Here is a 25631-nt window from a genome sequence, read left to right on the forward strand (position 1 = left end):
ATAATGTGTATATTTTATCTTCTATTATCAATCGTTATCTTTCTCTTAGTGGCAAACTTTATTGTGCGTTCGTAGATTTTGAGAAAGCCTTTGACAGAGTTAATCATTATATGTTGTTTTATAAACTTGCTAAAGTAGGGATGAAAGGAAAACTTTTCTCAGTTCTACGCTCAATGTATGTTGATATTAAGTCATGTATTCGTACACCTGTTGGTATTTCTGACTTTTTTCGTTGTGAACTTGGCGTCCAACAAGGGAGCATTTTGTCGCCACTATTATTTACTCTGTTCATTAACGATATAGGGGATGCGTTGCACCATGAATTTGCTGGAATTCACATAGCCTCCATTAAATTGTTTTACCTATTATTTGCAGATGATCTAGCTCTTTACAGTGCCACACCAATTGGTCTGCAGCGTCTCCTAAACAATTTGTCCGTGTATGCAAACAAATGGCATCTGAAGGTCAATGTAGCTAAGACAAAAGTACTCGTCTTCAGACATGGTGGTAGGCTTAAGTCTTGTGAAAAGTGGTTTTTTAATGGCACAAAACTAGATGCTGCCCCTAATTCTCGAGTTCTGGTCTGTGGGCCAAGGCACAAAGTCACCTTGCAAACCAAGCAACGAAAGCTTTATTTGGAGTTAAGAGGGCGATTGCAAAATTTAATGTTACTGATATTGATCTTGCCTTTAAAATATTCGATTGTAAGATTTCTCCCATTTTAATGTATGGAAGTGAAGTATGGGGTTTTGACAAGGGCGACGCAATAGAGATTGTTCATAACAAGTTCTGTTGTTTTGTTCTGAAAGTGTACCATAACGCATCAAATCTTGCTGTTCGAGGTGAATTAGGCCGCTTTACTATGCGTTCGCTCAGATTTGTTCATATTATTAAATATTGGATCCGTCTTTTGTCAATGCCGGTTGATAGAATAGCCCATAAGTGTTATCTTTTTGAATTTCGTGAAGCTGAACTTGAGAAAGCGTGTTGGGCATATAGGGTTAAAAATTTACTTTTTTCTGTTGGTATGGGCGAAGCATGGTTGAATCAAGGGGTTGGTAACCCTGAATTATTTGTTACTTTTTTTAAACAGCGCTGTCAAGACATAGACAGACAGGACTGGCAAAGCTCGTTATCTCTTTTCCCAAAACTCGATCTGTACAGAAAATTTAAAACGATATTTAGACAAGAGCCTTATCTTAACATTATAGATAATAATTGTTACAGAGAGAGTTTTTGTCGTTTTAGGATCTCTTGTCATTCTTTGCGTATTGAATCAGATCGTTGTTTACGGAACGATCGACAAGACAGAATCTGTATTTTTTGTGAAACAAATAACATAGAAGATGAGTTTCACTTTTGTCTTATATGTCCCTTATACACCGATTTGAGGGAGAAATATATTCCAAGATACTTCTATGTCTTTCCGACTCATGAAAAATTTATACAACTCATGCAGACGACAAGTAGGATTATTTTGCGTAATACTGCTAAGTTTATTTTCGTTGCCATGAAAAAGCGAGCTCAAGTTACTGTTAACCATTATTTGTAAAATGTATTTGTGAACCAGACATATAGCGTCCTCCAGTGATATTTCTTTATTTCTTGTAGTAATGTTGAAACATTAAGGCCGGTGGCCTATTGTTCCTGAATAAATTATTATATAATTGTTTAGCCATAAAAAGTACATGTATTGTAAACTAGGGCCATGTAGAAGTTCATCACACTTTTCCTATCAACTGGAATTGTGGCTAAACATGTAATTAGCACAACTGAACTGAGGTTCAGTAGTGCTATAGGGATCACCCGGCGTCTGTCTGTCTGTCTGTCTGTCTGTCTGTGTGTGTGTGTGTGTGTGTGTGGATGTGTGTGTGTGTAAACAAAAACCGCTGAACCGATTGCCACGATATTTGGTGGGTCCATTACCGTGGGTGTCTAGTTGGGAAATTGTTCAAATCAAAATGATCGCATCACAGGTGTGTGATTTGAATCAAAAAATGTGATTTTTGGTCAAAAAACTTAAACTCAGAAACTACTGGGCAGATTGGTGCGAAATTTGGTGGGAACATTCTTAAGGGGGTGTAAAGTAAGATTTGTTCATGACGGGATGATTCCATCAGTGATAAGCAAATTAGGGCTAAAAATGTGTCTTTTTGGTTAAAAATCTATAATTCCAAAACTACTGAGCAGATTGGGCTGAAATTTAATGGGAATGTATCTAGGGATGTATGGACAAAGAAATATTAAGCATACCATGATTCCATGAGTGATATGCAAATTAGGTGTAAAAATGTTCATTTTTGGTCAAAAACTTGTATCTCAAAAAGTACTTGGTCACCAAGTCTGAAACTTGGTGAGATGTTTCTGAGTGTTATTCTTCAAAACATTTTGACAAAATTGGCCCTAGCGACCATGACCACGCCCTTAGCAACAACCAAATGGCAGTATATTTTGGTCAAATAACAACATCATATGGTAGGCAAATGAGTAAACATTCAAAAAATGTATGCAAATACCGTGGCAATCATGACCACGCCCATAGCAACAGCCAAACGGTCGTGTATTTCACAAAGATAACGACAGGGATTAATAGACAATTGAATAAACGTTCAAAAAATGTATGTAAATTTGCCTAGCAACAAGACCACGCCCATAGCAACAGCCAAATAATCATGTATATTGCAAAGATAACCACAGGAATAGAAAGGCAAATGAATAAACAATTAAAAAATGTATGCAAATGTGCCTAGCAACAAGACCACGCCCATAGCAACAGCCAAATGATCACATATATTGCAAAGATAACAAAGGGGATTAATAGACAATTAAATAAACATTCAAAAAATGTATGTAAATATGCCTAGCAACAAGACCACGCCCATAGCAACAGCCAAATAATCACATATATTGCAAAGATAACAACAGGAATAGAAGACAAATGAATAAACATTCAAAAAATGTATGCAAGTGTGCCTAGCAACAAGACCATGCCCATAGCAACAGCCAAAATGATAACATATATTGCGAAGATAACAATGGGGATTAATAGACAATTGAATAAACATTCAAAAAAATGTATGTAAATATGCCTAGCAACAAGACCATGTCCATAGCAACAGCCAAATGATAGCATATATCGTAAAGATAGCAACATGGTTGGATAGGCAACTGGATAGTCATTCACCAAATGAACACTTATTGTTAGCATGTTAGCATTTTTAAAAACTGTACAATTGTGCTACAACGCCATTGGCGGTATTATTTTTTTGTGCAAACTAGGGCAGAACATTTCAACAAAATTTCAATAAATGGACAGATTCAAGGCATCACATTTTGATTGTTTGGTTCAACTGATATACAATTAGTTAGTGGATGAACGCAAATGCAATGTATATCAGGATTTGAACAGGTCTCCATTGTAACTTGATGTACTTTTGGGGGTTACTTTTGTTATGCATTGAATACCAATCCAACAACATGCTTGTAGCAAATTAACATGTTGAATCATGTCTGAACAACAGGTCTCATCAGGAATTTGAACATAGCTTCTGAATGGTGCATGACACAGTTTGTTGAAATGTGATAAATTTTGAAAAGATACCTTTTTCTGTTATTCACCCACTCACAATATTTGTACAACTGCCTATTATGCATATGAGGGTCATATCAAGTTTCATTTGAATGTGAGACAAGTGTCAGTTTGTATTAATCATGTAAGCAAATTCTACACCTCAAACTTTAGAAAAAGAGGCTGTATTCTCACTCGCATTGATGAATCAAATTCAAACTTGGTGAAAATATTTTTTACATCATTAGTCACAGTGGCAAAAGAACAATCGGCACTCAATCCCACAGTGCGTATACAATGAAAATTATTGCATTCACACATAATTCTGTGTAAAAGACCTTCGAAATGATGGTATAATAAAAATTTACCTAAGTATTTGAAAGGCATTTAAAAACACAACTTTATCAGGGGTAGGTAACAAATATTAGTCTAGAGCACGATCGATATAGTGACAAGTACAAAAATACAAGTTGCGGGAAAATTCTACATAGTACCTGGTACAAGTCGTTTAGTTACAAGCAAAGTCTATATTGCGACGAACACGAAGTCCTGATTTTCCCAGCGTCCATTGCGTATTCAACATGGTGGCAAGTAACATTGACAATCCTGAAGGTAAGAATCAGTTGATTTCTACTACTAAAAATCGAAAATATGTATTCCTATAGTGTGCGTTCTGGGAAGAATTGGTTGGAGGAACAACAGGGAAAATTTCATTGATCGATTCGACCATTTGTGGGAGGAGTTGGCGAAAAACTTTTTCTACCGATGGATGTCCTATTCTAAAACACACGTCCCTATACGAATGCATGTACATACGTATATTGAACCAGTGATCTTCTATCAGCGTATTGTGGGTTTTGTTAGCTGGCTTGCTGTAAATATTGTATGCTTTACTTTTTACATACATATGGGTTTGTTATTCTGTCTACATAAAATATAGTACTATAGGAATACGTATTTTCGATTTTTAGTAGTAGAAATCAACTGATTCTTACCTTCAGGATTGTCGATGTTACTTGCTGCCATGTTGAATAACGCAATGGATGCTGGGAAAATCAGGACTTTGTGTTCGTCGCAATATAGACTTTGCTTGTAACTAAATGACTTGTACCAGGTACTATGTAGAATTTTTGTACTTGTCACTATATCGATCGTGCTCTAGACTAATATTTGTTACCTACCCCTGTTTATAACAATTTGCAAATGAAACTCATGAGTACATGTATGGTACTCCGATGTGACTTCACTGTACTTCATGCGATTTGTGTTCAAAATAGATTGTTCAATGATGTTTTATCCATACCCTTTGAAAATAAACGACTAAAGGTGTTTGATGATGTATTTAAACTTGTCCCATTTCCGAAATCATTCTGTATTCGCCGGAAACAGTCATTGTCGGTCACCAACATACAGTCATGTGACATGTACAATTACTCCCCCAAGTACTCGCAATCGGGCCTTCGGGTACAGTGAGTTGATCCAAAGTACATACATTGTGCATAATAGTAATAATAATGTTGATTTTTAGCACAACTTAACTGATAGGTTCAGTAGTGCTATAGGCATGGCAAAGTGTCTGGATGTCTGGCTGGATGTGTGTAAACAACTTAAAGTAAAAAACCACTGGACTGATTGCCCTGATATTTGGTGCTGTATTACCATGGGTGTCTAGTTGGGAAATTGTTCAAATCAAAATGATCTTACCACTGATGTGTGATTTGGGACAAAAAATGTTGTTTTTGGTAATAAAAAAACAAACTTAAACTCAAAAACTGCTACACAGATAGGTCTAACATTTGGTGAGAACCTTCAGATGCAAGAATAGTAATTATATTATACCAGTATATTGATGGTGGAAATCGAGGGATCTGATTGGTCTAGACATCGAACTAGCGCGTCTAAAACGAGTGATAATGCACTGCTGGTACGATAATGCACTGCTGGCACGCGTCCAAATTTTGTTCGCCTACGAGCGTTGAGTTGTAGTCCGCCGTGATACTGATAGTGAACTCTTCGAATTGTCAGAGGAGGATTTTCTCTCAATGAGACAATATTTTATGAGAAATTATGAAGGAAATTTCGAAAGCAACCCAGTCATCGCGTATTTGTTCAAATCATCGCCTACTACATGTACTAAGGTCAAGGCGCTAGGCATGCACGAGATCGGTCGCGGTCCCAGCCTCGGCGCGGCTGGAGTGGAAACATTGGTGAGCTGTCCTGTCCTGTCATAAAAATGAAGCAAGTGAAAGAGGTTACACTGGCCGACTTACCATTAATCTAAATAGAAATTTGTCTGGGATCCTGTCCTAGAGTATCAGTCATCAATCAGAGAGGGAAATCCTCAAACCCGAAAATCTACTGACGTAACTTCCAGTAATATAAATACATTGTAAATATTAACCTGCCGCCATGCCTGGTATCGTCTCACTTCACCGAGTCGCGAATTCGGCCGGGAACGATCGAAGCACGCTGTATTTAATAAACCACTTCAAGTTTATACCTTGAGTCAAACAGGTTGTTTATTCATCACTGTGCACTTTTAATGAGCCGATCAATGTTTATTCATCACTGTGCACTTTTAATGAGCCGATCAATGTACAGATTATCCCTAGAAACGACGAGCAGATAAAATAAATCCAGTCGCTGCACGACGTTCACATTGAGGCCAAGATCAGCTGTCTTGAAAAGCAGCGTTATTGTTATGCAAATTAGACACAGAGGCGCATATGAATCGAGAAAACGTTAGTTCTTATCTTGTTTCCGATATTTTCAATATACTGGTATAATATAATAGCGATAAACCACCCCCTGGGGAAGGTATACCACTCGGTTTTGACCAGTGAACTCAATATATGCACTCGCTATCGCTCGTGCATATATTTCGTTCACTGGTCAAAACCTCTTGGTATACCATCCCCAGGGGGTGGTTTATTGCTTAAATATCTCTAGTAGGATCATAGGTAAAAAAAAACCCAGAAAGACCTCTGTGACCTATATAATTCAGCACTCCATAGGAAAGGATCAACCATTATAAGAGACTCTTCACACCCACTACATGATCACTTCCAATATTAACCATCAGGTCTAATGATGCCAAGAGCTTGTCACTGTCTAATGATGCCAAGTCCTTTGTTCCATCTGCTGTAAAACGTCTAAACTGGGACTTGGCAAAGAGTAAATGCAATTTTTTTAGCTCCGCTGTCAGCGAAAACTGATAGTGTAAGCTTTAGGTACAGGTTGATATAGGTATAGAAGTAGAAGTGATCATGGTTTGTCTGTCAACTTTTTTAGCTGCGCTGTCATATTTGGTGTGCATGTTCCCTGGGGGGAGGCTATTCAGATTTGTTCATGCCAAGTTGATCTGTGCCATTTTCAATTTTTTATGATTTTTTTCCAAAAATGACATTTTCATCAACTCCTCATAAACTTCAAGTCAGATTGCTTTGATATCTGGTGTGTTGATGCACAGGGGGTAGCTTACTTAGATTTGTTAATTTCAAGTCAGCACGTCTTCTCTTCTATTTTTTATGATTTTTTTTTTGAAATTTGAAAAAAAATGAATATGTTAATGAGCATTATGACCGACGCCATATTGGAATTCAGTCCGCGAGACTTTAGGTAAAGAGCAAGTTTTCAAAAGACACTATTGACGTCAAACAAGCAATGTAATATGTGCTATAGTCTTAATTCTACGCATTGTGCGCCCAAATGACAAATATTTGTTCGAAAAAGGGTTGTAAACTTCAAATCCAATTCTCCACCTCCTACAGAATGGTTCATTCCAGTATATGCACCTCATTATCATTGTGAGAAGTCTTCCATGCCTGAACTGAAGTGTATCGAACGATTTTTGACAGAGTCAGTCATCAATAAAAACAATAATACTCTTTCTAAAATTACCACATTTTGAAAGGGAAAGTACTTTGTGGTTCATTTATGGACTTTTGTTTTTGTACGATCAATATTGGTGGCAAAATTACAGCGTCAAAATTGCCGATGTGGTAATGCACGACAATCCCAAGTACCCGGATGCACGAGGGACTAACCCAGCAGCAAGTCGTTGTCAGCCATACGTTACAGTGCAGTGGTAACATCGTCCGAGAAATCGCTGCGTTCAGTGTCATTATTCACAGAATTGTTGTTTTCGAGTGAAAACCCGTCTTGAATTGTATAACTCTAACATGTCAAGTTATATTTTGAAAGTTGTATCGCTAGTTTGAGACGATTTTCTCACGTACTATCGGGGCTTACTTGGACTTGGACCTTACTCCAGTTCATCGGGAAGTTTAGCCAGCCCGATAATTCTTTCTGGTTTAGTTTACAACACTTTTGATCGTGCAGATTTTGTTGTTGTGATGAAAAGAAATTAAAAAAAGATCACTTCAACCATTTCGTGGTGTTTTCTTTATGAAAGGTAATCGAACATGAACGAGTGTTACGTGACCAGGAGGGTCTATGCTGTAACGTATGGCAAGGGTTCGACATACACGCTGCTATCCCGCGAGTCTAGTAACTTTCTGTAAGGACCAGTAAAGGTTACTAAAATGCCCATTGCAGGTAGTCCGACGGGATAGTGACTTTTCGATAGGTATATTAGGGAGCTCAGAATTCAAACCACCGGCTATATGATGAATTCACGGTCATAGTGAAATTCATTTGAGTATTCATCGGTGTCATTCCGTTGTTTCTAACAATAGCATTTACCTTCCTATGCTGATAGGTGGCGCACTTCTCATAGCATAAATAGGCTAAATTATGGCCTATACATCAGTACCTTTCTGAGCGCTGTGTCGATAACAGCTCTAACTGTTGTCGAGCGTACTTCATTATGTCAGACACTAAAAAGTCAAGGTCGAAGTCTAGCAAGTCAAAGTCTTCCGCAACTGTAACTCAGCCGGGAGACCAGTGCAATACTTCGAACATTTCTGGTTCTGTCGCTTCCTGTGAAACGGACGAACCTTCGCATGATGTCAACAGTGGCCGTACTTCGGATAGGTCCGAACGAGTAATTCAGCCAGCTGAACCAATTCCCTCAACTAGCAGCACACCGGACAATGTGATACAACTGGCAAGTCAATTAGCTCAGTTTTTGTCCCAGTCACAGTTGGCCCAGCAGCCATGTAGTGTGCCGACTACGGGTTTATTCGCTCAGCCCATGCCGTGTGCACGGGCGCAGCCATCTTTGTCGTCGTGGCAGGACATGCCTCCACCTCAAGCACATGGTATTAGGAGACGTATTCCCATGGTTAGTTCTCCTGTTCCCAGTAAGCGTTCCCGTTTCTCTGAACTTGGAACTGGTGAGTGCAACACAATTTATTCCGATTCTGGTTCGTCAGTGGATTCTGACATTGCTACTTCTATTCCACTAACCTTTTCGTCTACGAACGAGGTTGTTTACAATGAGGGCGACACCCAATATGGCGACCTACCTAACTATACCGAAGCGTCAGTGGGATGGAAAATTGACGAGGATACAGTCAATTGGTTTCACAACAGAGCTAATAACCCTCTTAGTACCTCACTTGTGGCACAGTTACGTGAGAAATACACAGTCCCGTGTAAGTACGAGCCGGTTTTTCAAGCACAAGAACTTCCTTCGGCAGTTCTCAGCCTCATTCGTTCCAATGTGCAGAATTTCCGCAATTATGACCGTTCGTATTTTCAAATGCATAAGACACTTAATTCAGGCATTCGTCCAGTTCTCAAGGCTTTGGAAACACTTGGTTCACCGGGTTTCAACCCCAGTTATGAAAGCCTGAAGCAGGTCAGGACAGAATTAGCGGATGCAATTCATTTACTGACAACAGCCAGCTCGTCAGTAGCAGAGATTCGTCAGGCCAGATTGAAGCCATTATTCCGACCCGAATATAAGGAGTTACTGCAGGATGCAAAGCCCTCAGTTCAGGGATTTTTCGGAGGAAACTTAATCAAGGCTATCAGTGACTCCAAGAAGTCTGTTGCTGCCTTTCGCTCCGTTTCAAAGACCAGCTACAAATCACAGCAAGGCTCTGGAAACCGGTCATCAGGTCAATACTACAAGTATAACAACAATAGTTCAGGGAAAAAGAACCAAAACTTCCAAAAGTCAAACAGCAACAGAGGCCGTGGTTACCAGAAAGGGAGCAAAGGCTACAGAGGTAAGGGTTCTTACACCAAGCAGGATAAGGACTGACATGGAAAATGCAGTAATTCCAGTGGCAGGCAGGCTTCAATTTTTTATGAGTTCTTGGAAAACAATAACAAGCAACAGTTGGATTCTGAAAGTAATACAGGGATACAGACTTCAACTAATAAAGACACCAGTGCAGTCCAGTCCTCCAATCACAACTCCGTCTTGCAGGGAGAAGTTTTCAATCATTCAAAAGGAGATAGACAGTCTCTTGAACAAACAAGTAATAGTGCCTGTTCAACCTTGCTCAGATCAGTTTGTGTCAAGAATCTTCACAGTACCCAAGCCAAATGGGGACCATCGTGTCATTATAGACCTAAAAGAACTGAACAAATGTATCAAAAAGATCTCCTTCAAGATGGAAAGTCATCCAGTAATAGAGCAGTTACTAGACAAGAACTTCTACATGACATCAATAGATCTAACGGATGCCTATTTCATGATACCAATTCATCCCGATCACCACAAGTTTCTGTGCTTTCAATGGATGAATCAACGGTACCAGTATGTATGCCTGCCGTTCGGACTGACCTCAGCCCCTCGAATTTTCACCAAGGTTTTAAGGGTTGTAATAGCACATGCTCGCTACAGGGGAACTCTTTGCACCAGCTACATAGACGACATTCTCAATGCAGCAGATCAAAGAGAACTTTGCCAGAGAAACACTCAATTTCTAATGCAACTTTTTCATCACCTAGGATTTATTCCAAACATTCGCAAATCCCAGCTTGTACCAACACAGGTTCTAACTCACTTGGGCAGAACTTACAACACAGCTCTTATGACAGTATCACTACCACTAGAAAAACTTCAGACCATTATAAGTTATGCAAGCCAGTTGCTAGGCAAGGAAAGTGTATCTCTAAGGCAGCTTGCAAGAATGTTAGGTTTGATCGAGAATGCCCGGGGATCAATGTCAATTGCAGCCAGTCACTACAGGCACCTACAGAGACAGTTAGTTCACAACCTATGTACATCATGGGTAGGCCAGGTCAGTCTATCTCAAGCTGCCAAAACAGACCTCATATGGTGGATTCAACAGGCACCAGGGCACAACGGCAGACCTCTTCACTCTCCACAACCAGACTTGATTATTCAGGCAGATGCCTCTCTACAAGGATGGGGAGCAGTGAGTGGCCAGGAAACTGCACAGGGTCGATGGTCAATAGAAGAAAAAGCCCTGCATATCAATGTACTGGAACTGAAAGCAGCATTCTTAGCCATCCAGTCATTTGTTCAAAATCACAGAGACTTGGTAATCGAGCTCCAGTTAGACAATACATCAGCAGTAGCATATCTCAATCATCAGGGAGGAGTCAAATCTCAAGCTCTTTGCAACCTAGCACTGCAAGTTTGGCAATATTGCGAAACTCGGAACATCTCCCTCTCAGTAGAACACTTGCCAGGAATTGCCAACCCGTTAGCAGATTATCAGTCCAGAACCTTTCTAGACAACCACGATTATCAGCTGAACCCTGTGGTTTTCAGACAGATTTGCCACAAGTTTTACCAGCCAGAAATCGACCTGTTTGCCAGTCGCAATTCAACTCAACTGCCTCAGTACGTTTCCTGGAAAATGGATCCTCAAGCAACAGCAATCAATGCCTTCTCCATTTCTTGGGAAGGGAAAAGGCTTTACATGTTCCCACCTCACCTTTTAATTCTGAGATGTCTCAAGAAGGTAATCAGGGACAAGGCAAGAACACTGTTCATTGCTCCAGTGTGGAAAACTTCACCCTGGTACCCACTTCTGCTCCAGCTTTCATGCCGGAATCCAGTATTACTTCCAGCTCGATGCAATCTGTTGATCGAACCACATACAGGCAAACCACCCAAGTTCAATCTCACCCCTCTAGCCGTGTGGCAGCTCTCAGGACATTGTATAGAGAACAGGGACTTTCGCAGCAGGCTACAGACATCCTCATTAGTGCAGTGTGTCCCAGAACATCAAAGCTGTATGACTGCAAGTGGGATAGATTTGCTAGCTGGTGTCTACGACGGAATTCAGATCCACTTTCATGCCCTGTAGAGGAAGTTATCGAATTTCTTACAGAACTGTTCACAGTACACAAGCTGGCATACAGTACAGTTAATGGTTACAGGTCTGCCATTTCGTCAGTGCATCAAAAGGTTAGTAATGAACCAATTGGTTGTCACCCTTTGGTGTCTAGGCTGTTTAAGGGTTTTTTCAGGCTTCGTCCTCCTGTACCACGTTATCCTACTACATGGAACGTTACTGTTGTACTTAATTATTTGAAGTCTTTGCATCCCTGTTCCTGCCTGAACTTAAAACAATTGACTCTTAAGACTGCTATGCTAGTCGCATTAACTTCCTCAGATAGAGGACAGACTCTGAGTTATTTAGACATTAAGTTTTGCAGTCTCACGAGAGATGAGTGTATTTTTGTTATACCAAATTTAACAAAGACATCTTCAGTTGCCAAACCTTCACGAGTAGTGAAATGCCCTAGCTTTGAAGTAAAGGCTTTGGATGTGAATTATTACGTTGGCAGTTATATTGAGAGAACTATTAGAGCTAGAGACTCTGTTGTTGCTTCTGGAGGTAAGAGACCTTCAAAACTGTTTATTTCTTATGTTAAACCTTTTCATGAAGTAACTTCACAGACAATTGCGAGATGGATTAAGACTGTTGTCGTCTGATGCTGGTATAGACACTAGCATCTTTAAAGCCCACAGTACCAGAGGAGCAGCAGCCTCAGCAGCCATTCGACAGGGAGCTACAACTTCCCAGATCCTGCAACTAGGGGATTGGTCAACAGAGTCTACATTCAATCGTTTCTACCGTCGCCACACAGATTCATCTGAAACTGGACGTCTTATCCTACAGGCTGCCAAGGAAACTGCTAATTCAGCTCATCATTCGGCGTCCAGCTAAATAGTCTGCTATTGTTAGAAACAACGGAATGACACCGATGAATACTTATAAAATTTGCCTACCTTAAGGCTGTCAAATTAAAAGTATTCGTAGGGTGTCATCCGTTGTTTCTCGTGTGTCACCACCCACCCATCCCGACGCCTCAAGAATTGGTGAGTTGCCGTTTTTTGCTAAGACTCTCTGTAGTTTTATTAATGTGGTCTTATAGTTTTTTGTAGGTTCCATAGAGCTCAACCCTTCCTGGTATAATTCTAACCACAAGTTGGTTTGGACGGATTACATTTACTCCTGTGATGGAACTGCTAGCATACATTGCTTATCATATCAGCACTAGTTGCTTACTAAAATTGGCATTAATTTGCATATTGAAAGCAGAGCTCACTTATGTATCGCTGGAACCTCTCCTTGCTGCTCAGAAAGGTACTGATGTATAGGCCATAATTTAGCCTATTTATGCTATGAGAAGTGCGCCACCTATCAGCATAGGAAGGTAAATGCTATTGTTAGAAACAACGGATGACACCCTACGAATACTTTTAATTTGACAGCCTTAAGGTAGGCAAATTTTATAATTTTTAATTTGCTATTTTGACCAACTCCGGTTGTCTATTCGCGATAAAATTACGATTAGTTTGGAAACGGGGTAGATTTTCTATGATTCCGTGTCATAAAAGCATGTGTTGTGTAGTTTTCGAAAAGCACACCCGGTGGGAAAGTCGCCCAACAGGCGATCTCGCGCCATTGCTGTACTACGTGGCACTTTATTCCGGCGGGGTGTCTCTTGAAAACAGGAATAGCGAAGGATGAGCCAATCAAGTGAGACCTTTCAAATGTAGCTAATATTATAGCCAATAAAATTAGTTGTACGATGATATGTGTATAATAAGGGTAAGGCTGGCCTCTACACAATAAGTAATAGTTGAAATCTTTGTCGCATGAATTCGTATTTATGTACGGATGCGTAGTCTTTCTGAACAGTAATTTTTAGATCAGTTAGTATTTAAACTACGTTTCTGAGTTAATTATTCGGTAGGTTATTGACGAGCTCCCTTTGTAAAAACGCTGTACAAATTGGATGTCAACGTTCGCCCGGCCACGTTCAACGGAACTAAGTGAAGCTCAATCATAACAATGGTGGCTGTCAAAATCGAAGACGCAATTTGACCGTGTTGTTATTTCAGTGAGTTTATTCAGCAAGAAAACAACGTGTTCTATGTTTTTGTACTTCCTACATGATGTGATGATCGTTTTTTTACCGGTACAACTTACAGCCTACAATGAAACTGCTAACTTCTTAGTTAGTAACACTGACACGATTCCGTGTTCCGTGTTCCGTGCACATTTCTAAATATGCGAAACCAGTTACTGAATGTGTAGTGGATATTGATATTCAGTTTGAAAAATTAAAATCCTGAACTTTATTTTGCAAACGGTTTTGTCATTTCTTAGTAATTATAGGGCCGACTGTATCACGTTTAACGTTTATGTCAACCCGGAAGTACATAGATATGAAAATAGACGAAGTGACTTGTTCATGTAATTAGTAACAAAATTTTGCTGTAACTGTTGGTAACCTTCAAATTTATTTATTTTTATGTTGTAAATACATTCTAATATGCACTAAGGACAACACTATAAAGACTTGCTCCATGGGAAGGTAATTTTTTGTCTTTTAAAAATGCAATAGTTAGATCAATGTGTACCAGAAATGTTATGTAGTATTTAAGCTAGAAATAAGACCACATAACATCTTATTACTCCCCCCCCCCCCCCCCAATTAAGACAAACTACTCACAGAAAGCAACAAAAAAAGAGAAGAAGCTCCAAAACATAAAAAAGAGAATAAATTACAGTAAGGAGTTGATGATGCACAAACAACTACAAAGAAATAGACAGTTCAATTACAACACACGGTTTGAAATAAATATGGGGTTTGGAAAAGTGAATTAGAAGTAGAGCAAAAACTAAGAGAGATGAAGAGCCTAAGTGAACAAGCGAAAGCACTTAAAGATAGGACCACCAAATTTTTTGCAGGACTACTACGTTATCAATTTTACTAGTCCTGTGGGATAGTGACTTTTTTACTCCAGTGTCGAACCCTGTTGGCTGAGAATGACTCTCTTTCGGGTACTTGGGGATTGTCGCCGTACGGAAACTAAGATGGCGATCAATACATTTCTTCCCTATATATATATCTACTACAACTAGTACAAGTTGAATGTTGTTGACTTGGTAAATTTGTTAGAAAATTGAAATTCAAATTGCCTCAAAATTATTTTAGATCCCTAGTTTATTTCATTCATCATTAAAATTTTCCAGGGTTAAAGCTGTAAGACACTGGAATTATTTATAGCCAACCTCAAAATCCTCTTTTTTTTCTTTTTCTTGTGTGCATTTCCCAGTCATTTTTTTTCTGAGATTTTGTGCAATTTTTCATAACAGTAGATTTTTGTTATAAAATGGTGACTATGGTATAAAAGTACAATACATTACCAACTTCTGTGTAAAATGTGTTTTATAGTGAGACATCATATGAAACCACTAACCACTTTATTGCATCGCTAAAACAAAACTGCATAGTAAAGAGCTGAAGAACTGAACCACTTCTACATGTCACCAAAATAAAAAATAAACTTAAAAAAAAACAGCGGAGCTATTCTGACCGATAGGTCGCTTGTTAGTTTTAACAATCGGTAGCGATGTCATACCCCCTACATACATACAACATGTTGTATGTATGTAGGGGGGTATGACATCGCTACTGATTTTATAAGAATATCACCAATCCCTATAATAATGTCATTGTTCTGTATCAGGTCCGTCATAGACAAGAATAAAACCATTTAGGAAAGGAATAACAGTTTACAAGCGACTGTGGTAATAACCTTTGAAAATTTGACATATACCTAAGTGTCAAATGATGTTCAATGTTATGGCCGCCATGTTTTTAGTATAAATATTCTATTTCGGCAAGTATTTTTGATATAATTTCGATTTATCATCACTTACCAATAGTATACAACTTCTATGAATGCTTGATCTCTGCTGAATATCATTTTATTTGTAACTTGAATGCAAGTAGCAACGTCGGAAAGATCAACATTGCCCTAAACAAACTTTGATTTGAATATGACTTTATCGACTGCTGTAACATAAAATATTTGTTCCAATTTTCGCCTTGTCATGATTTCTAAAACAAAGTATGTCTGCTGCTCAGACATGAATGGATCTCGCTACTTTAGTCGGCGACACCGGTCGTTCATGTGCAGGTACTAGGTGGGGTACGTGTTTTCTACATACCAAACTACCAAACCAGCTTGTTCCTCAGCAATCTTGGTCAACTCATTGCATCCTTGCACACAATCAATGTTTACCACAATGTCATCTGTGGAGACTTCAATGACAATCTCCTAGCACAACAAGTTCACCCAGTTGAGAAATTCATGTCTAGCTTCCAATTCAACCAAGTTGTTAACCCTTTGAACCCCAAGCCCCTGAGAGGGTATAATATAGGTGTTGGTACCATGTTACATAACACCTGGTGTCCAAACTGACCAAGGATGACCCAGGAAAACTATATAATTATGGAATCTACATATATCATAGTTTCCAAAAATATGCAAATTTTTGTCATGTGACCTCATTATATATTCAACATGGCCGCCAAACCAGTAAAGTTATGAAATATTTTTCACATTTTTATAATTTGTATTGGTGAGAGTACAAAATTCTCAGTTTTTTATAGCATTTTAGCCCTCAATGTTACCAGCCAGTGGAATAATAGAAATATTACATAATATGTAAAGATTTATGTATGAAATTTTGATTTTCACCATAGTAAACATGTGGTAACTCGTTATTTTTGCATGCAATTCAAGGAGTGGAAGTACCATATTGCAGGATTGTGAACTTTGAGTCCAAACTGACCAATGATGATCTGATGAAACCATATATTTTTGAACTGGTCATAAAAAAAAACATCCCCAAAATATGCAAATATTGGTCATGTGACCTCATATATTCAAAATGGCAGCCTTTACAATAAAATTATTAAATTCTCCACCCATTTTTCAATTTGTATGGGTAAGAGTATGATATTTTCAATTTGTTATTGCATTTTAGCCCTCAATGTTACAAGGCTGTGGAATAATATGGAAATATTACATCATATGTAAAGATTTAGGAGCAAAACTCTGATTTCACCCCATACAACATATGGCGAACATATAGTAACTTGGTACTCTTGAACAGGGATTCTGAGAGTGATAGTGCCATATTACAGGATCATTTGAGTCTAAACTGATCGTATTTGACCATACATAACCAAGTATTTTTGGAATTACCAAAAGATAGCGGGCCCAAAAATATGCAAATATAGGTCGTGACCTCATTAAATATTCAAAATGGCTGCCATTACATTCAAGTTATTGAATTTTATGCACATTTTTCAATTTGTATAAGTGAGAGTAAAATATTTTCAAATTTTTATTGTAATTTTAGCCCTCAATGTTGCAAGGCTGTGGAATAATACGAAAATATGACATCATATGTAAAGATTTGGGCCAAAAAACTTTCGTTTTAGTCATTATGTACTAGGCAAACATACAGTAATTTGATATGTTTGGCATACCATTCAACAAGTGAAATAGTCATATTACATGGGTACCTGAGTCCAAACTGACCATGTTTTACCATACATAACCAAGTATTTTTGGATAAAACCAAAGACAGTGGTCCCAAAATATGCAAAGTTTGGTCATGTGACCTCATTAAATATTCAAAATGGCTGCCATTACAGTCAAGTTATTAAATTTTTCACAAATTCTTCAATTCGTATTGGTGAAACCTGAAACATTCATTTTTCATTGCACTTTGTTGTTCAATGTCATAAGCATGCAGCATTATATATCCAAATATTTTATATGTAAATATTTGGGCACCAAATCTTTGTTTTTAGTCATCATGTACAGGGTAAACATATGATATATCTGTGTGACATGATGCAAAAAATGTAAATACATGTATCATACAAGCGTGCTTGAGTCCAAACTGGCCAAATGTCATCTGGTATAACCCAGGGCATGCCTTTTGAGGCGAGTGATCGCTCCGCTCGCCTACCGCTCGCGCAAATTAAAATCCACGAGAGCGATTTTCCACTCGCCTGGTCCCAACCAACCTGTACAACAGCCTGATGTTATTTTATGTCATTTTTCAGTATGTGGTTACCATAAAAATCAACATTTGTTCGGTAAAATTACGTGGTGGGAGCGTGGCACACTTCTGTGTTCATAATCGTCGATCTCCAGCTGAAATCAGCGCTGTCATTCATGACCTATATATGTATCTGAAATTTGCATTGTACTACCCTTATATGGGAAAAATAGTGACGTATTCGAAGCGGGACATGCATGATGTCGTGGAATATCATGAATATTGATCAGCTCAGTATGCAGGGAGATTTCAACTTTCGCATCATTGCAAATTGCGCAATTACAATTGATACGATGACTGTTTGGAGTTCTTGTTTTCAGCAATCCATCGATGAGTTTTTAGTTTTAAATTCCGATCGGCCTAGTTTTGTTAGAACAGGGTTTTTGGAGACCATCCTACGTGAATGTCTCCTCCGCAACATGAACAACAACTGAGATTTATAGTCGCTACACAAAGTACATGCCCAGAGTTCTGACAATAGCTTGGCGATGTTTTGGAGGGCATTGAAAGAATGACAATAAAATAAGATCGATTATTTTACAAAATAAAAATAAAAATAATCTGTCGATATTTTTCCCTTCTTATCTTATTATTCTCGTGCAGTTTTCAGAGAAATTCCGAGGTTTTTATCATGATCTCCAACACCCAGATTCATTGTTTTTGTCCGATGATCTATTCAACTGCTGACCACGTCTGTTTTATCTCCATGACTTTATCGACTGCTGTAACATATAAAATATTTGCTCGAATTTTCGCCTTGTCATGACTTCTAAAACAAAGTAGGTCTGCTGCTCAGACGTGAATGGATCTCGCTACTTTAGTCGGCGACACTGGTCGTCCGTGTGCAGGTACTTGGTGGGGTTACGTGTTTTATTGTCTCGGATCGAGTGAATGGTTACAAATTAGTCAAATTAGCAAGCAATTTAACGTCAACGTCAAAGCTCAACATCAGGAGGCATTTGTCATCTGGGGTACGTTTTTGTCAATTCATTATAGTTTTGTACAATCTCAAGTTTGAATTAGCTGCATTTTAAGCGAAATAAAATGCCCTCCAAAACATGTACATTGTAGCGACTATAAATTGTTCCGGGGGAGATATTCAGGTACGATGTTTTTAGCACAACTGAACTTGTTCAGTAGTGCTATAGGGATCGTCCGGCATCTGTCTGTCTGTCTGTCTGTCTGTCTGTGTGTGAGTGTGTGTGTGTGTGTAAACAACTTAAAGCCAAAAACCGCTGAACCGATTGCCATGATATTTGATGGGTCCATTACCTTGGGTGTCTGGTTGGGAAATTGTTCAAATCAAAATGATCGCGTCACAGGTGTGTGATGTGGGTCAAAAAGTGTGATTTTTGGTCAAAAAACTTAAACTCAGAAACTAATGGGCAGATTGGTGCGAAATTTGGTGGGAACATTCTTAAGGGGATGTAAAGTAAGATTTGTTCATGACATGATGATTCCATCACTGATATGCAAATTAGGGCTAAAATGTGTCTTTTTGGTTAAAAATCTATAATTCCAAAACTACTGAGCAAATTGGGCTGAAATTTAATGGGAATGCATCTAGGGATGTATGGACGAAAAAATATTAAGCATACCATGATTCCATGACTAATATGCAAATTAGTCAAAAATTTTGGTCAAAAACTTATGTCTCAAAAAGTACTTGGTCTGAAACTGGGTGAGATGTTTCTGAAAGTGTTATTCTGCACATTTTGACAAAATTGGCCCTAGCGACCATGACCACGCCCTTAGCAACAACCAAATGGCAGTATATTTTGGTAAAATAACATCATCTGGTAGGCAATTGAGTAAACATTCAAAAAAATGTATGCAAATACCGTAGCAACCATGACCATGCCCATAGCAACAGCCAAACGGTCATGTATTTCACAAAGATAACATCAGGGATCAATAGACAATTGAATAAAACATTTAAAAAATGTATGCAATTTTGCCTGGCAACAAGACCACGCCCATAGCAACAACCCAATAATCAGGTGTATTGCAAAGATAACAACAGGAATAGAAAGGCAAATGAATGAACATTCAAAAAATGTATGCAAATGTGCCCAGCAACAAGACCACGCCCATAGCAACAGCCAAATGATCATGTGTATTGCAAAGATAATATCAGGAATTCATACACAAGTGAACAAAAACATACAAAAATGTATGCAAATATATCTAACAACATGACCACGCCCATAGCAACAGCCAAATGATAGCATATAAAGATAGCAACATGGTTGGATAGGCAACTGGATAGTCATTCAGCATTCACTTATTGTTAGCATGGACTAGCATATGGATAAACATTTTTAAAGACTGTACAGTTGTGCTACAACACCATTTGTGGTATTTTTATAAAACGTTCTAAGAAAACAAGACCAGTTAGAATTTGAAATTAAAAACATATTTTTCTATTGTACTACTTGTAGTCACAACAAAAAACTGAATATTTTTTCAAGATTTTGATGTGCACAGACTTAACAAAATTGTTGCAATAATAATTGTTGTACAAATAACCAAACGAACTGTTACTTATAAATATATTTTTGCATACATTTTTTAAATGTTTTTATTTATTTATTTTTTTTATTTATTCGGAGCCAACTGGCCATTTGAAAATACAAATAGAAATGAAAATGAATTTTTTTTTCTTCACCTGCCTGACTATTTTCAGGAGAGGTATTAAATCACTCACCTGGATGGTTTCAGGAGAGTGATTTTTAGCTCTTCTGCCATTTTCAAAAGACATGCCCTGATAACCATATATTTGTGGAATCAAAATGCAACACAGATCCCAAAAAATATGCAAATTTTTTTCTCATGACAGCATTAAATATTCAAAATGGCCTCCAATACACAAATCATACAATGTAGTTTCCTTTATATTTTTTTTTCTGTATTTTGAAGGTGGACGTAAGACTTTCTTGACTTTTCATATCATTCTATTGCTCATTATTACATGGTTGTGCCTTAGCATGCAAATATACAACAACAAACAATATCTATAACATAAAATTGATCTTTAATATTCATCAACTGCTGAATGTATGTGGTAAATCTGAAACATCATCCAAGAATTCAAAAAGGAGGAGTATCATATCACTAGGGCCCTAGGCCCCAGGCCCTCGGTCGAATGTGACTTCTCTTTGTCTAATATTACTATACACTTTTCAACTCAGTGTGACACAGAGGACCCAAAAATAAATAATTTGTTCACATAACTTCACTGCTCTTTCAAAAATAGCTGACAATCTCTAAAAAAATTGACAGAATCTGTGATATTTTTTATTAGCATTGGTAATATTAAGAAGAAAAAATAAAAATGAGACACTAACACTCGCGAGAAGTCAGGTAGTAGATAAATGACAAAGATATGGTAAATTGTCATTGCTACTTGTTACTAGTAGTGGCAATGTACATGTACATGCAAAGTCAATTGACAGTCCCCTAGTATGTCACTACATGTCATGTGTATTGTTGAACTTGATGTTGATATATGAAACATTTTCAGCATACTTCTAACGGTCCCAAACACCAATGGCAGCATCTGGTATAAAATACATGGCTATTATAATCTCAACAGTGTCATGTGAAATAATTGGCTATTCAAAATGACTGAAAATCTTAGGTAATCTGATATCAACATAATATGTTCGGTTGTGTTCATCAGAAGTGTTGAGGATTATATAATATTTAAAGTCTTATCACTCCGCTCAAGGTTATTACCTATTTTATTAAGGAGTGGATACGAGATGTGAATGTTGGTAATCCCAAGCGGAATGATTTTCCATTTATGGGTGGGTGGGTGGGGCTTCGGATCTTATTTCCTGGTTTGTGTTACCTGCTCTGCCTTCCCTCATCACCCATTATATATTTTGGAGTCTGCTTACTCTCCTCATTCGTACTTCAGTGTCGTGAACAAGGGATGACACCGACCTCTTCCCTTCACCTGGTTATATACCTATCCTCATTAATATTCATGAGATCATTTGCATATTGCGTAGTAATTTCACTCCGTGATAAGGCTTTTAATAATATAATATTTAAAGTCTTATCACTCCGCTCAAGGTTATTACCTATTGTATTAAGGAGTGGATACGAGATGTGAATGTTGTCCATTCCATGTTGTATTCTCTTCGTATTCCTCACACTATTATACATCTTCCCATTTCTCACCACATCAGTATCATCAACCCTTTCCTCACCCCACACTTCATCAATACCAATCAATACGGCACACCCTTCTTTTCATTTTTATTCATAATTATTTTTATTTATTTTTTTTATTTATTTATTTTTTTTTTTTTATTATTATTATTATTTTTTCATTTCTTTATTTATTCTCCGTGCACAGGTATTATCATTTAATACATTATGCTTATGGTATTCATGGTTACTGTAACATATCGTTCTAATTAATTCAGGTCATGATTATAGTCATCCTTCGTCTATCTATTGGTTTGAAGGTCAGATATGCCTGCAGCCTGAAAAGCTACAGTGAAACCCGCGAGCTTCTCCACATTTTCATATATAGCCGTATCGTGCATATTTCCAAGCATCTCTTCCGTTCTATTTTCGGGTCGTCCGATGGCCGAAACAACCGATAACTTTGTATAGTGGTGTGCTGTTTTTTCTGCCTTCCATCCCACATGGCCCATCACCTCATGGATGCTAGCGCCCGCCAGAGACATGGTGATGGCGCATGCACTCCTTAGACTATGTGGTGTCTCGCCTTCATCCAAGTTCAGAACTTGGAGGTAAGATTTCAATCGTTGATACACCAATTGCGAAGATAGGGGTTTATTCTCCACTTCTCCCGTTGGCGTTGTTGGTCTAAAGAGATATCCTGTCGTTATATCTATGCCTAATTTCAGTGCTAGATCTATATATTGCTCTAACGTATTTACGGGACATAAGCGTATGTCCCCACATCTCTTAATTGCAAACATATTTGACTCTGAACCTCTTAAAGTCTTTCCAAAAGTGTGATTGAAAATCAATCCCGAGTTATCAGGGAACCGGAGAATTTCCTGCGTTTTGATCTGCCCGAGGTCTCCTGCTCTATCACCAGAGAAGAATAACATCTTCAAGAATGCCATGTCTCTTGCATAGACATATATTAGCGTGGCTGATGAGGATGACATGATTTTTTCCAGGATATGATCAAACACTTGTACCAGCTTTTGCAAGAATAGCGGCTTTGCTTGTTTCACTGTAACGTGCGCTTTTGCCTGCTCTTCAGACGTCTTCTTTAGGTATCGATGCACCATTACACCATTGGCTGGGTTTCTTATACTCCTCCCGGTTTCTGCTTGCATTGCTTGAAAGTACGTCGATAATTTCGACACGATATTTTTTGCAGTCCCCGCTCTCAGCCGTTTTGGGCACTCACAGGGCATTTGACGACGGACTCTTGCAGCATTTCCATATGTATAGGAAGTGTGTCTAATTGCTCCACTCGAACTATTCTTTAGAAATTTGGAGACCTTCGAAGCTATCTCCTCCTCCTCCTTGTTGCCCAACAGCAATACAATAAGTCGACCGGCGTCGTCACCAAAATCGTTGGCTTCGAACTGACACAGCACCGCTCGAAATCTCTGTAGCTTTGCGTGTGCCACCATAGTGGCACGGTCCACGAGGGTTCTCAGGCCATTAAGCAGTTGTTGTCTTGACATTAAGGCAGGGCTGTGAGCCATTTCCATAAGCTTTTGCAGGGCGTCATCTACGCCAGCTGCCCCAGCTGTCTCTTGTATCTTTTCAACTTTTTTCAAAAGCTGTTCCAACTTTTCCGTAACCTGAAACGAAATCAGGGATTCAGTGAGACGTTACATATGTTACAAAATGTCCCTCTGACATTTATACATACATACATACATACATACATTCATTACTACTTGGGTACCCTTCCCGGCACTATATTCAACATCACCAACAGGGTGCCCTAGTCATTGGCACTCCCTACATCCCTGACACATTGGGTGCTCCGCCTTGGCACTCCACCTCGACGCCACCAACAATGGTGCCCTAACTAGCACTCCCATTTACAATCTTCCGACACATTGGGTGCTCCGCATTGGCACTCCAACTCGACGCCACCAACGGGGTGCCCTTGCTAGCACTCCCCATATCATTTACAATCTTCCGACACATTGAGTGCTCCGCATTGGCACTCCAACTCGACGCCACCAACGGGGTGCCCTCACTAGCACTCCCCCATTTATAATCTTACGACACATTGGGTGCTCCGCCTTGGCACTCCTACCCGACACCACCCACTTGGTGCACTCGCTGGCAAACCTCCATTGCATTATCATCATGCGTTGGGTGTCCCCTTGGCATTTTTTTTTTTTTTTTTTTTTTTTTTTTTTTTTTTTTTTTTTTTTTTTTTTTTTTGTAATATGCCCTGGGCCTCTACCAACAACACATAAAATACCCCACAGGCGATGTAATGCACCTGCACATTTTCACCAGCACATCTAAATTGATTTACAAAAGGTGGAAACCGCCTTAGGTAATACGCGTGTGAAGCCATATGGGGACACTAGCTAACATGCAAATTATTTCCAGGTGCACTCACCACGCCACTCGTGGCTACGTGTCACTGTACCACAACAAAAGGCCCCTAGTACTTACCTGTTTTGTCTATTGCGAAAATATGAGAAAATAGAATAGAGAAAAAACTAATTTAACACAAAACTGGCTATTTTTCAACCTCCTGGCCGACAAAATACTGCGAGGTTACTCCAAAACGCCTAGCTCCCCAACTAATCAAAAGGGCAGTATACAAGATGGCCCAGACACATTCTCGAACAAGGTAAACTGCTAACACAAGCTTGTACAGCTCAATAGGGGTAACCTTCACTGAACACTGGGGAACTAGTAAAACGTATTTACCTGTTTTTGTGCGTGTCGTGGTCCGTGGCCATCCCCTGCCACAGTGGGTGGAGTAACACCATTCTCACACACCTGTGGAGAAGAAGCGGATGCTTGTGCACTAGAAGTGGAACGCTGTGCACTAGTACTGGGTTGAGTGGCTGCGACGTGTCCCTGCACAAACGTCGCCGTCGTAGCCGTGAGTCTTTCTCCGGTCGTAGCTGGGGCACAGGTGTTGGTACGACTATTCTCCATAATGCTGTCTTCAGTGTCGTGAACAAGGGATGACACCGACCTCTTCCCTTCACCTGGTTATATACCTATCCTCATTAATATTCATGAGATCATTTGCATATTGCGTAGTAATTTCACTCCGTGATAAGGCTTTTAATAAAACTTACGATGGGCAACACATGTAACAATAAACTTACATGGATTCAGAAAAAAAAAAGTATTTTACAATGTACATGTGCTACTGTTGATCTTGTTGGCATGTATCACATTGTGGTATCTAAACTATCCAGATGCATACATAAACCTACATTGCTTCATTTGTGAACTACATGTAAAACTGTAAAACCAAGTTGATACAGGAAGATAACAAACAACAAGACAACATCTTGTATGATGCCCTCAAATAAACTAGTGAAACAGCATACAAATGTAAGAATTTGAGCGACAAACAACTATACAACACTATTTGCAATATAAATGTTACCAAAATAAGAAGAAGAAAAAAATATGTAGATGATAAAATAAGGTACAAATCATAGACTAATATTGTCATGAATAGTGCATGTAGGTTGTTTTTTTCCATTTTGAGAATATACATGTAATACCACTGTCAATGTTCATCCTTATTTAGTCCCCGCGGACGAAGTCCGGAACGGGGACTTATGGAT

At 38.7% G+C, this 25631-nt stretch overlaps 1 protein-coding gene across 5 annotated transcripts in view; it reads left to right on the forward strand.

Moving 5' to 3' along the window:
* Window positions 1-25631, forward strand: part of LOC144448494 (small ribosomal subunit protein uS12m-like) — a 55384-nt gene that overhangs the window by 7981 nt on the left and 21772 nt on the right. Inside the window, exon 1 of one of the 5 annotated variants that reach the window (XM_078138775.1) lies at window positions 12405-12785. The exons of the other annotated variants lie outside the window; for them this stretch is intronic. The gene's annotated coding sequence lies outside the window, so the exon portion shown is untranslated. Of the gene's footprint in view, window positions 1-12404; window positions 12786-25631 lie in introns of those variants that run through there. 5 annotated transcript variants of the gene reach the window in all.

This window comes from Glandiceps talaboti, chromosome 2 (genome assembly GCF_964340395.1).
Source record: "Glandiceps talaboti chromosome 2, keGlaTala1.1, whole genome shotgun sequence".
Taxonomy (NCBI): Eukaryota; Metazoa; Hemichordata; class Enteropneusta; family Spengelidae; genus Glandiceps; species Glandiceps talaboti.